We start from the raw sequence: 12743 nt of genomic DNA on the forward strand, positions 1-12743 counted from the left end.
TTTATTTCAGCAGTCATAGTTTGTATGGCACAGATTATACCAGAATGTGACAAGCTGTCCTCTATCTGCCTGAGCTGGTCAGTGAATTCACCAACAGTGAAAGATCTTCCATTATCACTCCTTGCTAGAAATTTACTGGCCAAGATATTAGCATAGGATGAAGGAGCAAGCTTAATCAGCTTCTTCATAAGACCTGTTCCCAAAGGAATATCATCAGGCTCATGAGTACCATGATCTCCATAAAGCACTTCCTTCACAGCAAACTCCTTCAGAAGCTTAATTCCCTGCTCAACGGTGTTCCACTTCTTGGCAGCCCATGGCAAATCATCTCGGGAAGGATATCTCATAGCCACAGCCAACAGAAGGCGTGTCCACAAGCTAACCCTACCAAGAGGACTTGCTAGGTGTTTGTCCACTCCACTCTCCTTAGTGAGTGGTCCCAGCTGCTTGGCAGACTTGTCTCCTACCTGCAGAGCATTAGCACCAATGCCACGGCATCTCACTAGCCAGCTTAGGATTGGCTCGCCTGATTCCCTTGTGTATTCCTTCCTAACTTCCCTGACCTCTCTGAGTGGATCCTTGGAACCCTGGATGTCATCTTCCTCCTCCTCTTCCTGTTGTTCTGGTGGTGCCGGGCCTAACACAATCTTCCTCATAGCATTCCTAAACTCATTGGAACCATCCTCTCTCCTGGCAGCTAACCTCACAGTGCTCCTCTCACTTGAGTATTGTTGTCTCAGCACATCTACAAGGTCTCGCAGACTAACTGCCTCCTCTTCCTCCTCTTGCTGCTGATCACCAGAGGTCCCCTCTCTTACATCCTCCTGTGAACCACTCTTTGTCTTAGCTTTTGCCTTAGCAGGTGCCAGAAGGGCCTGAGCAGCAACAGACTTGGATGTGTCTGCTGGAGGCTTTGAATCTTTAGGAGTCTGACTTGGAGCTTGTGAGTTCAAGTCTGCCTTGCTTTTAACAGGAGGATTTTGGTTCTGGTCTGCTGGCTGGGGGTTTGAATTAGCTGAGCTGGTGTCATTAGGATTTGGACTGACTGGGCTAGCGTTACCAGCACTAGTGGAATTGTTTGCCTGTCCTCCTGGGATGCCTGCCAACCCTGAGGTGTTTTGATTGTTGCTAGGGACATTCTGATTTTGGGTATTTGCCTGTGCTCCTGAGGCTCCTGCTAAACTCTGTGGCTTGTTTTGGTTATCCTTATCATTGTTTACGTTAGTGGCGGGAACGCTGGCTGTGTTCCCAGAACCTACAGAGGAGGGTGGAGAGGCTGGCAAGGGGGAAGCCGATAACTGTGTTCCCTTGTTTTGCTGTGAAAGAGACTGCTTCTGAGACACAGAATTTTTCCTAGTCCTTACAGAAGCTGGTTTTGAATTTTTCACCAATAATGCCAAAATTAATATGAATATTAAAATCATGAGGCAAATATTAAAAATTGTGAGAAGAAAAACAGTTTTACACGAGCATGTACCTAGGCAAACAGTTGGAATTCCTGTCTTAGGCTGAATAACTCTCATTAGAGCCATATTTAAAGCAGAATTTCCATTGATTGTCACATTATTGACCAGAGCTCCTGTAATGTCCTTGGTAATATTCTCAGAGATATTAAAACCAGCATAACCAAGAATCAAATCACCCCAGCTCCAGAACATATCTGAAACCTTAGCTTTAGCCTTATTATAAGCCAGATCAATGAAATAAGCAACAATTTGACCTTTTAACCAACTAAATACCAAGAAAACAAAACCAGACCAGAGCAATGCACCAACCAAATACAATAGCTGCTTGATTAGCTTCATCTTAATTCCCAGAGCTAATTTCCACTCACTGAAATATCTAGCCCCACGTTGGGAAAGCCAATAAAAAATGTGATGGTTTGGGGGTTACCCCGCCCCCCCACACTTTTGTATTTGCCCCAGCTAACTCAGACGGACCCTGGGAATATAGATGAAGCAATTTATTTACAGCTAGCAGAATTTACAAGCAGCTATTTACAATATATACAGTTATATACAATTATATACAGAAATATACAAAGGATAAACAATACAAAAGCACAACTCCCCTCCCAGAAACCTGAGTCCCCAGGAGGGGCTCTCAAACCACCCCAACACCTCCCCCCGGCCCCTCTCAACCTTACCCCAGTTCTCAGGAAGAATAGAGGTGCAGCCAAGAGGTTAGGGAGCAAGGTTAGTAGGAGCAGGGTTAATGAGATGTGACCAGGTCTAAGGCAAAAGCAAGAGTGAGAGACAAAATGGAGAATGTTTTCTTCTTCTTCCCAGAGTTCTCAGCGTGACTGTGAGAGAAGTAGACACAATTGTTTTTCATTTCACTGCCTGTTATCTAGTTCTGTTACCAAAACATTCCAGCTTGCTTCAAACTAGCACAGGGAGTAAGATGTTGCTCAGTCAGCAGCCCAAGCGAGAGTGAGTGAAAAAAAAATGGTGAGAGTGTTATCTAATGTTTTCATTTCTTGTTCAGCAAGACTCTGAGGGAAGCAGACATCACCACTGTTTTCCTTTCACAGCCTATGATCTAGTTCTTCTCACCAAAACATTCTACTCTGCTTCAAATTAGCACAATCCTCCAGTCCAATCTTCATCCCAGCATCCTTAATCACTAGACCATAACCTCAAGCGTCAAGATAAATACTTGGTCGATTCTGTGGCAAAACAAACTGTGTATCATTATTACTATTATTATTACTTCTATAAACATGTGAATTTAAGAATAATTGCTAAAAATATGAACTGTATCTATTAATGTTAAGTGAAAATTAAGATCACTGTGGTCAAAACTCCTGTGTGGAAAAACAAATTGGCACAACTCTAAAGACCTGAGTTGTCTTTTTTGATGGTACACAAAACTGCATTTATGACAGAATTGATCCAATGTAATAGTGAATGCACCATATAAAATCCAGAAGGCCACTCACAGAGTGCACACATTCAATGAATTACTTTGCTGTTGTTGTGGAGGCAGGGAATTAATGTGGCTGAGGCAGGAATTTATATAAAAATAGAGTTATTTTGTTTTCCCAAAAACCTGCCCCCAAAACTAGATACAGAAATTAATTTAGTTTTAATTAGCAGATTCAGTTAGGTTGAGAAGATCTACAGGATACAATAGGCAATTTGACTATTTTGGAAGTCAGAAGTTGGAAAAGGCTGAGCTATTGAATAGTAGCATTCCCCACTATTAATAATCACGCTGAGCCAGTTACTCACAGGTGAGCCAGGCTGGCTGAAAGAAGGGCGGTCCAGCTGCTTGTCCCCTCGCTCTCTTTCAGAGGCGTCCGAGGGTCGTTAAGGCCTATTGAGGCTGCATAAAGGGTGCTAATGGTGGGGAGCTCCTTTGGAGCAGAGTGCCAGGGGTTCCTTCTGCAGGATCTATCCAGGTGGGGGGGGAGAACTCTAAGGTGGTCACCAACTCTAAAGCTCTAAGGCGACGGTGAACTCTAAGGCAGGAACCCCAAGGCAGGAAGTCTCCCAATATTTATACCCTCCCTAGACAAAGAGCAGAGTTACCACTGCCTAGGCGCGAAGAGCACAGCCAATCCCAGCCCGATTCCAGCGCGGGCACTGCACAGGGCACCCTTTGTGCCAGAAGGGCCCTTTGCTCACCCCCTTCACACCTGCAGGGAAGGGGAGGAGGAAACAGGTCTTTTCCGTGCCTTTTCCTCTCCCATTCAAACCACAGAGAGAGAGGAATACAGAGCTATACAGGACTCCAGGACAGCTGTAACAAGGAAGCCTTTCAAATATAAGGTGGAGTTTTCAGGGTTTATGGGAAGAAATACACTATGGCTTCTATGAGAAATTCTCAGGTGCAGCACCTCTAATTGCATGTGCTTTCTCATGGAAAACACATTGAAATATTACGAGGTCTGACATCTCAGAATGAAGTTTGAGGCATGAAATATCACTTGCCACAAGCTGCATATTTTAGATTAAACACAGGAGAGGGTTTTGTAGCTTCTTGTCATTCAGACTTTAAAGTTTTACTTTTTCATTTATATTGAACATGCAACATTTTTTTGCTACTTAAGATCTAAGATTTTTATTTCTTTTTCTTAAGTGAAAAGCACTGCTGTGTTTTCTGTTAAGTAATGTAGAAAAACTATTGGAGGATAAGAGGTACAGAAAGGGAAATTTATATATGATCAGTAAATGGAGAGTAATAATTATCTTTTGAGATAGAAAACAAATCCCACAATTGAGGAACTAATTGAGGAATTGATTGACTAAGATTTAAGTTTATCCTTCCTGTTGCTTCCTGCTTTTCCCTCTTCCTGCTTATTTTTTTCATTTTCTATGTCATGGGGTTTTGATTTGATTTGGGTTTTTACTGTTGAGGGTTTTTTTGGGACTTCTGGCGTTGTTTTTTGTTTGTTTTTTTTCTTAATTCAGATTTGCTCTAATCCAAGTTTATGATTTTTTTTCATGTTATATGCTAGAACACTTAAGTTGGAAAGGAAATTATTTGTGTCTAGATTCCACAGAGAAATTGAAATAAATTCTATGTTATTCTTCCCCTGTACTTAGCACTGCTTAGGCCACATCTTGAGTACGGTATCCAGTTCTGGGCTACTCAATTCAAGAGAAATGTTGAAGTGCTGGAATGTGTCCAGAGAAGGGCGTTGAAGCTGGTGAGGGGCCTTGAACACAGCCCTGTGTGGAGAGGCTGAGGGAGCTGGGGTTGTTTAGCCTGGAGGAGGCTCAGGGCTGACCTCATTGTTGCCTACAACTATCTGAAGGGAGGTTGTAGCCAGGTGGGGGTTGGTCTCTTCTCCCAGGCAACCAGAAACAGAACAAGGGGACACAGTCTCAAGTTGTGCTGGGGGAGGTCTCAAGTTGTGTCAAGGGAGGTATAGGCTGGATTTTAGGAGGAAGTTGTTGGCAGAGAGAGTGATCGGCATTGGAATGGGCTGCCCAGGGAAGTGGTGGAGTTGCTGTCCCTGGAGGTGTTGAAGCAAAGCCTGGCTGAGGCACTTAGTGCCGTGGTCTAGTTGATCGGCCAGGGCTGGGTACTAGGTTGGACTGGATGATCTTGGATGTCTCTTCCAACCTGGTTGATTCTATGATTCAGATTCTACCAGGCAAATCCTGACACAATGAAGCACCAGACAACCTTTAAAATCAGATATCCTCATTTGTGGTGTTTTTTTGAGTATCTCATCTTTTAAGCAGAGACTACACAAATGGCAATGAGCAACAAATAAGAACCAAACCAAATATTTGCATCATCTGAGTATAATTAATATTTGAGATGAGGAAGGAAATATAGAGGATTATGTAATGAAAGTTAGTCCATGTTGTTTTTTCAATAATTGAAACAATTTCTGCTTAGGATAAGGAACAAGAACAAAAATTTGAGGTCAGGTTAGCAATACACAAAGTTTATTTAATAAAATCTTTAACCAGTTATTTCTATTAACCAATATATATTTCCATTTCAACTTCATGAACAAGTGAAAACAAGATTTGTCCTCTTCAAGCAGAAGAAACACTAAGGAATAGAGCCCAAATATCAGGTGTGTGTATATACATATTGATGAGGTAAGCCATGTTTTATTCTCCTGTTAGCAGTCTTTTTCTATCTTGGCAATAAAAAGTAATATTTCAGATGTGATTCATAAACAAAGAGCAAAATGTGGACATGTTGGTGAAATGCAGGATACTTCAACAGACCATCAATCAGAAACAATTTCATGTAAAAAACCCCAACTAATGATAAATTAGTTTCTCAGCAGAAAGGAAGGGCTTGAAAGCACTAAACCAAGGCCATGTTATGGAAAAGGTATTTGCTTAAGATTACAGGATCATAGGATGTTAGGAGTTGGAAGGGACCCAAGGAGATCATCAAGTCCAATCCCCCTGCCAGAGCAGGACAATACTAACACAGATTACAGAAGAACACATCCAGACAGGCCTTGAAAGTCTCATAGGATCATAGGATGCTAAGGTTTGGAAGGGACCCAAAGAGATCATGAAGTCCAGCCTCCCTGCCAGAGCAGGACAATGCTATCTAACACAGATCACAGAGGAACACATCCAGACAGGCCTTGAAAGTCTCCAGGGAAGGAGACTCCACAACCTCCCTGGGGAGCCTGTTCCAGTGCTCTGGGACCCTTACAGTAAAGAAGCTGCCCCTTGTGTTGAGGTGGAACCTCTTATGCTGCAATTTACACCCATTGTTCCTTGTCCTGTCACAGGGAGCAAGTGAGAAGAGCCTGTCCCCCCCACACCTCCTGGCCAGCCTTCAGATACTTATAAACTTTTACCAAATCCCCTCTCAGCCTTCTCTTTTCCAGACCAAAAAACTCCAGGTCCCTCAGCCTCTTCTCATAAACCATGCCCTCCTGTCCCCTAATCATCCTTGTCTCCATAGATTCTTACATTACAGCTCTGTAACATAAATAAAAAAACTTCTTCAAAGGCAGAAGGAAAAGCCTACATCTAAAAAAGAACATGACACATATAGAGAAGTCACAACATTGGTTAGAGGTCTTGTGTTTATTTATTCTCTCCTTAAATTCTCAGAGACTTCTTATTCCATCCCGCTGTTAAGATGCATGCAGCATATCAGTTACGGTATAACTACTTATCAAAAGATATGTGAAGGTACTGTGTGGCTGCCTACGGTGTAAGCTGTGAAAATACTGTCCTGTAATACTACTCCCCTGATATTGCTGTCAGAAGGTGTTTTTTTTTTTTAGGTTGGTTGATTTGCTGTTGCAGAAAGGGTTTTTTTTTTTTTCTGGTGTGTCTGTCTCTGTGTTCTTTTTTTTATGGATGCACAAATATTGGATGTATGTCTCTGCTTCACATGCTAAAACTGAATGCTCCACAGTAATTTAAATAAGCTGTTCAGGATTTTTAGGGTTATTATATTTCTAAGTGTAAGGTTTCCTAATACCCTAATTTTAGAAATATATATTAAGGAACAGTTCCCCATTATTTGTAAGTATGATGCCCAACTCTGAAATTATCTACATTCATTCAGCCTAGTGAAGCGTGACAGTATCCTATCACTAGCAGAAGCCTTTATTTTCTAGCAGATACCGGCAATATTTTAGAGATAATTATTTGTGCTATTGTTATTGTGATAGGGAAATTAATTTCCATAAAAATACAAAATGCAGAACCATAGGAAGGTTTTAATCAGGTTTCCAGAAACTTCACACTTTGTGCAATTACCATTTTGTGATGTGGAAAATAAAATGGAATAGCCCACAAAATTCCATCTCTTTCTTGTCTTCCTAATATTTTACGTTTCTTTTGGTGTGTATAAGTACTTATAGATGTTAATATGTATGTATATGATTTCATGAATGTGTATCATTTCAGCATGAAAGCGGTGAGAGCCTGGAACGGGTTGCCCAAGGAAGTGGTTGAGGTCCCTTTCCTGGAGGTGTTTAAAGCCAGGCTGGATGGGGCTCTGGGAAGCCTGATCTAGGGTAGAGTGTCCATGCCCATGGCAGGGGGGTTGGAACTAGACGATCCCTGTGGTCTCTTCCAATCCTGACTGATTCTATGATTCAAGGATGGTACAAGACTGCCATCTACAGACACATGAAAAATATTTGAAAAGGTGATGTGTAATAAAATATTTTTAAAGTAAATGATCTGACTTCTCCCTCCCCCCCCCCAATATTTCGTAATCACTCCAGAAGTCACTGTTAAATATTTTTGTAGTTTATATTTATATTGCAACCACCGTGTTTAGAATTTTACAAGAAGCCTGAAGTCCTCCTCTTTTACAAGTTCAGTTTGTGTCTCCCTGTACACAAAATACCAATTCTTCACAAAATACATTGAAATCCTATTTCCATGCAATTGAAAAGAAAATCATGTATGAGTTACTCACTGACAGCAAACGAAATATTCAAAGTCATAGAGATAAACAATCCAGTACTGTGAAGGATTTTTAAGGACATATACATCTAAGCAAACAGTACTGATCTCCAGATGTGGCTATAATAAGTCTTTTACTTTTAAAATAAGCATCTGTGTAGATTATCTCTATTTTGCAGTGATTTTTATGTTTGGGGTTTTTTTTGGTTTTTTTTTTGGTAATCATGGATCTATGCAGACACATATATGCTTTCTAAAAAAAACAAAACAAACAAACAAACAAACAAAAAAAACCCAGAACAACCCAAACCCAAAGCCAAACCAAACCACAAAAAAAAAAAAAAAACAACCCAAACCCAAAACCAAAATCAAACCCAAAACCAAAATCAAAACAAACAAACAAACAAACCCTAAAACCAAACCATCACAACAAAACAACCCCTTCAGCTTGATTTGATTTTGTTATGTATGCTTCGAATCTTATTCATTCCCGAAAAGAATAAGCCACAAAATGCATAATCTGAATAAACTTCCCATTTCAATTGACCTTTGCACATACTTGCATGCAGAACTCCTGCTGGAAGTAATGAGACCTTTGCATGAAACATTGTGATAAGTTTATGCATGGTAATGAGTTACAAACTTTTAATACAGCACAGTCTCAAGTTGTGCCGGGGGAAGTCTACGCTGGATATTAGAAGAAAGTTCTTGCCAGAGAGAGTGATTGGCATTGGAATGGGCTGCCCAGGGAGGTGGTGGAGTCACTGTTCCTGGAGGTGGTGGAAAAAAGCCTGGATGAGGCACTTAGTGCCATGGTCTAGTTGACTGGCTAGGGCTGGGTGCTAGGTTGGACTGGATGATCTTGGAGGTCTCTTCCAACCTGGTTGATTCTATGATTCTATGATTATGCTACCCTAATAAAACTACACTTAAGATTAGTAATAATAAACTAAACAGTGTATTGTTTTGTGTTGATCTTGGTTTTAATTATCAGAACAAGAAAAAAGCTATTATATGTATTTATGAATTTTTATGGCTGTGGTATGAGATATGTTGTGCAATACAGAAGGACTGGGAGACCTGAGAACATTCATCCTGAAGGAAAGAAGGCAAAAGCAGCCTCTAATTGCTGTCTTCAATTACTTGTGACCCAGTTTTAAAGAAAAATGGAAATAGACTCCTGATTGTATTGTGCAGTGAAAGTAGAGACATTGGTCACAACATGCTGGAAGAGCTACTTCAGTCAGATCAAAAATGGGGGGGAAGTCAATGAGGGTGCTGAAACACTGGAAGAGGAGCACCAAAGAGTTACAGAGGTAATAAACTGTGACTGAACCCTTGGCGATCTGATCAACCCCCAAAGATAACCCTGATTTGAGATTTGTGTGAGATCACATTTTAAGAAGCTCTGTCTCATCTACGTTTTTCTGAGCTTTTAGGACTTCTGTGAAGATTTTTTTTTCTTCAGGTTTTCCCACTCATTTTATGTTTATATTGGTGATGTTTCGCTCGGGGAGTTGCAGAGCAGATGTTAATGTAGTTTGAACCTCACACCTGTGAGTGTCAACAATAAAGGAAAAGCGCAAACTCAGTGCTAAACAGAAATCCATTTCTGCCTTGTGGAGTTAATTAGCAATTGATTTAAACTAGTTGTAAACACATATTTGCTGTTAATGATTCTGAACAGTGTTCTCTAGGGATCAGATATGAAAACATAAGTTTAAAGCAACTCAAAGCGAAGAAAAGAGCCAACTCCATTGTTTTAAACTCTTTTTTCTTACATTTTGAAACTTTTAATGATAATATATTAGCCACACAAGAAAACAAGACCAAAAAAAAATAGGACCTAGTATTATCTAAGTTCACTAAATGGCTTGTGACATCGATTTATAGTGCAATTTATCATAAGATACAGATAAGAAACAGGAATGGGTAAACTGACAAGTTTAACTGATTACACCAAGTAAAAATACAAGAAATGTATTTGCTGCAAAGACATGCTAGAGTAGGAATGTGCATGTCTTCAAAATGGAATTACAAGCAGAAAGCAGCAATATCAGGACTAGCACTATCAAATTTTTGTGAGTTTTATTGTATGTAAGGCATGACGTGGGGGGAAAAAAGGGCAAAACAGACAAGGAAAATAGAATTATTTTTTTTTTAGTGTAACATTCACAGAAGACACTGCCTCATGATAAAAGTAGCAGCAAAAATATTTGAGGAGCCTTTTGCTTTTTTTTAAGCAATACTTTACAGAAGAGAAGATTACCCTCTGAATCTCTTTTACTGCTCAATAAGTTTATGTTAAAAAGAAAAAATCAATGCTTTGCTTTAATGAGGCTTGACCAAGATGTGCTGTGAGCAAGGAGGAGGCAGGCATAAGAGAGTGTAACTGAGTTCTTGGCTACTTGACAAGCCACAAAGACACCTGACAGGGAAATGGAGAAGTCACTTTTCTTTGAAGACCTTCTTCCATTCTCTAAATCCATTACTGATTTCTAGACACTTTTCTCTAGTTTTCTAGCAAATCATTTTTACTAGAGGGGTGGGAAATCATGCAATCCAGTCAAAAGACACCACTGTAATTGATTCACTAACAAAAGCAGAAAACAGTATGAGTAAAACTGATATTTGTTTAGAATAGCTATTACACATACTGTGAGTTTTGCAGAAGAAACCAATTACTGTGGTTTTTATTATATTAATAAATGCTTATAAACACCTGAGGGCTGGTCAGAAGGGGGTGACAGACTCTTCTCACTTGCTCCCTGGAATAGGACAAGGAACAATGTGTGTAAGTTGCAGCACAAGAGGTTGCACCTCAGCACAAGGCGGAACTTTACTGAAAGGGTCCCAGAGCACTGGAACAGGCTCCTCAGGGAGGTAGTGGAGTCTCTTTCCCTGGAGACCTTCTAGGCCTGTCTGGATGCATTCCTCTGTGATCTGTGTTAGATTGTATGGTCCTGCTCTGGCAGGGATATTTGACTCCATGATCTCTTTGGGTCCCTTCCACCCCTAATATCCTGTGAGACTGTGATCCTGTGTACTATGACTCTTCAATTTTATCCCAAATGCATGAATTTCAGCAACAGAAATGTTTTCACATAAAAAGTCAAAAGACATTTTCAATCTTGCTACCAATCTTATAGTTCAGGCTGTGTGTAAACAAATACTAACCAACATGAGTTAAGAAAGGAGTACATGATAGATTTACACTCTTCAAATAAAATCCAGTGAAATTAGGTGGATGCTGAATACTCTGAAAGGAGCTATAGACCTTTCTGACTATAACATTCTTATGGCATTAACTTGAACTTTCTGAAGCAGTATTGAGTATATGCTCCAACTGCTCCAATGTGTTCAGATATATAAAAATAGAATTGGAGACTTGCAGGAATGTCTTAAAACTTGACAATCTGTGAATACAAAATGAATGCATTTATTTTTGCTTTCTGAAAAAAAAAATGTTTGCTAAACATGTATTTAACACATTTTTAAGGACAGAAGTGTCCTTGTGTTCTGTATCTGGCACCTCACTCCCTTTAACTGTCAGCAGAGGATGAGGTCTAAATTTCATTTCACTCTTTGGTGATCTTACTGACAAACTAGATTTCTTGAACTTTGATTCAAGAAGTGAAGTATCAGGTGAATATCATTGTTATAGTTCAACTGCCCTGAAAAACAGTCAGTTAAATCTCTTTCCTATGGTAGTATCACGAAATAGCCTTTAAGGTCATCAAGTTCAACTGTTAAGCTAAAACTGATTAACCACTAAACCACATCCTCAAGTACCACATCTATTTCGAGTGTATTTCACTCTTTTAGGAGAACTATCAAAAGTATTTACACTGTGGTTTAGATTCATTTAACCCACTAATTTACTGGATTAATTTAATTAGTAGAGCTTTCTCCATCTAGATACATTTTATTTTTTGACAGAAATATTTGTGCAATATACTCAGTGGAAATCTAATTTACAATAGTTTAAAGTAATTGCACAGAACAATAAGATCCAAAGTTGTAAATAAAGGAACTTTGATTCTGTCTAAATAGCCTCCATTTTTATATAAAAGTAGTTCCTTCCACAAAACAAGAGTAAGCAAGTTGTGTGTCTTGTTCTCCTGTTCCTAATCTCTTTCTGCTACTCCAATAAACTGTAGTGGAACTAATCTGAAGTACACTTACTACAGCAAAAGAGAATAAAACAACATCTGCTATAAAAATATCCATCACTAGTCCCATATTCTCAAAGCCTTCTGCAAGCTGGTAATAAGGAAATATAAATGACTTGAGTCTGCCAATTTCTAGTTGTGCAGCCAGTGTGAAATACAGAGATTATAAAATGTTCCTCTGTCACATATTTTGGCAATGATTGGACTACCTAGTGAAATATGGGATTTTATTCTTAGTACTTTGAGATAATAACAATAACTGTAAAGCTAATATTGTTCTTTCCTATAATTGCTGCTATTCATCATATGGTGTGAGAAATTCAGGAACAAATATACACCACTTTGTTTCATTGTAGGCTCCTGGGTAAAACTATCATATTATTACTGAGTCTTTCTTACTTAAAGCATTATTCAAGGAAATTCCATAATAATGACTACATATATTTGAAGACAAGCTTATGAAAATAAGACCATATTAATGGTATTATGCCTTGCAGCAGTCTTTCTATCTGCCCTTGGAACACAAAACTCTCTTAAGAGACTACTAGTGTTATCAGTGACACGTGCCCTGTAGTCAATACATTGATGTAATGTAGTACATTGATGTCTTGCCTTAGATCTCTTCCACTCCACAATAGCTCTTGAAAAGTCAAACTAAAGATACACTCAAATTTCCAAACTGAAGACATTCTAGCAAGTGTAACTATGC

Source organism: Pogoniulus pusillus, chromosome 3 (genome assembly GCF_015220805.1).
Source record: "Pogoniulus pusillus isolate bPogPus1 chromosome 3, bPogPus1.pri, whole genome shotgun sequence".
NCBI classification, from domain to species: Eukaryota; Metazoa; Chordata; class Aves; order Piciformes; family Lybiidae; genus Pogoniulus; species Pogoniulus pusillus.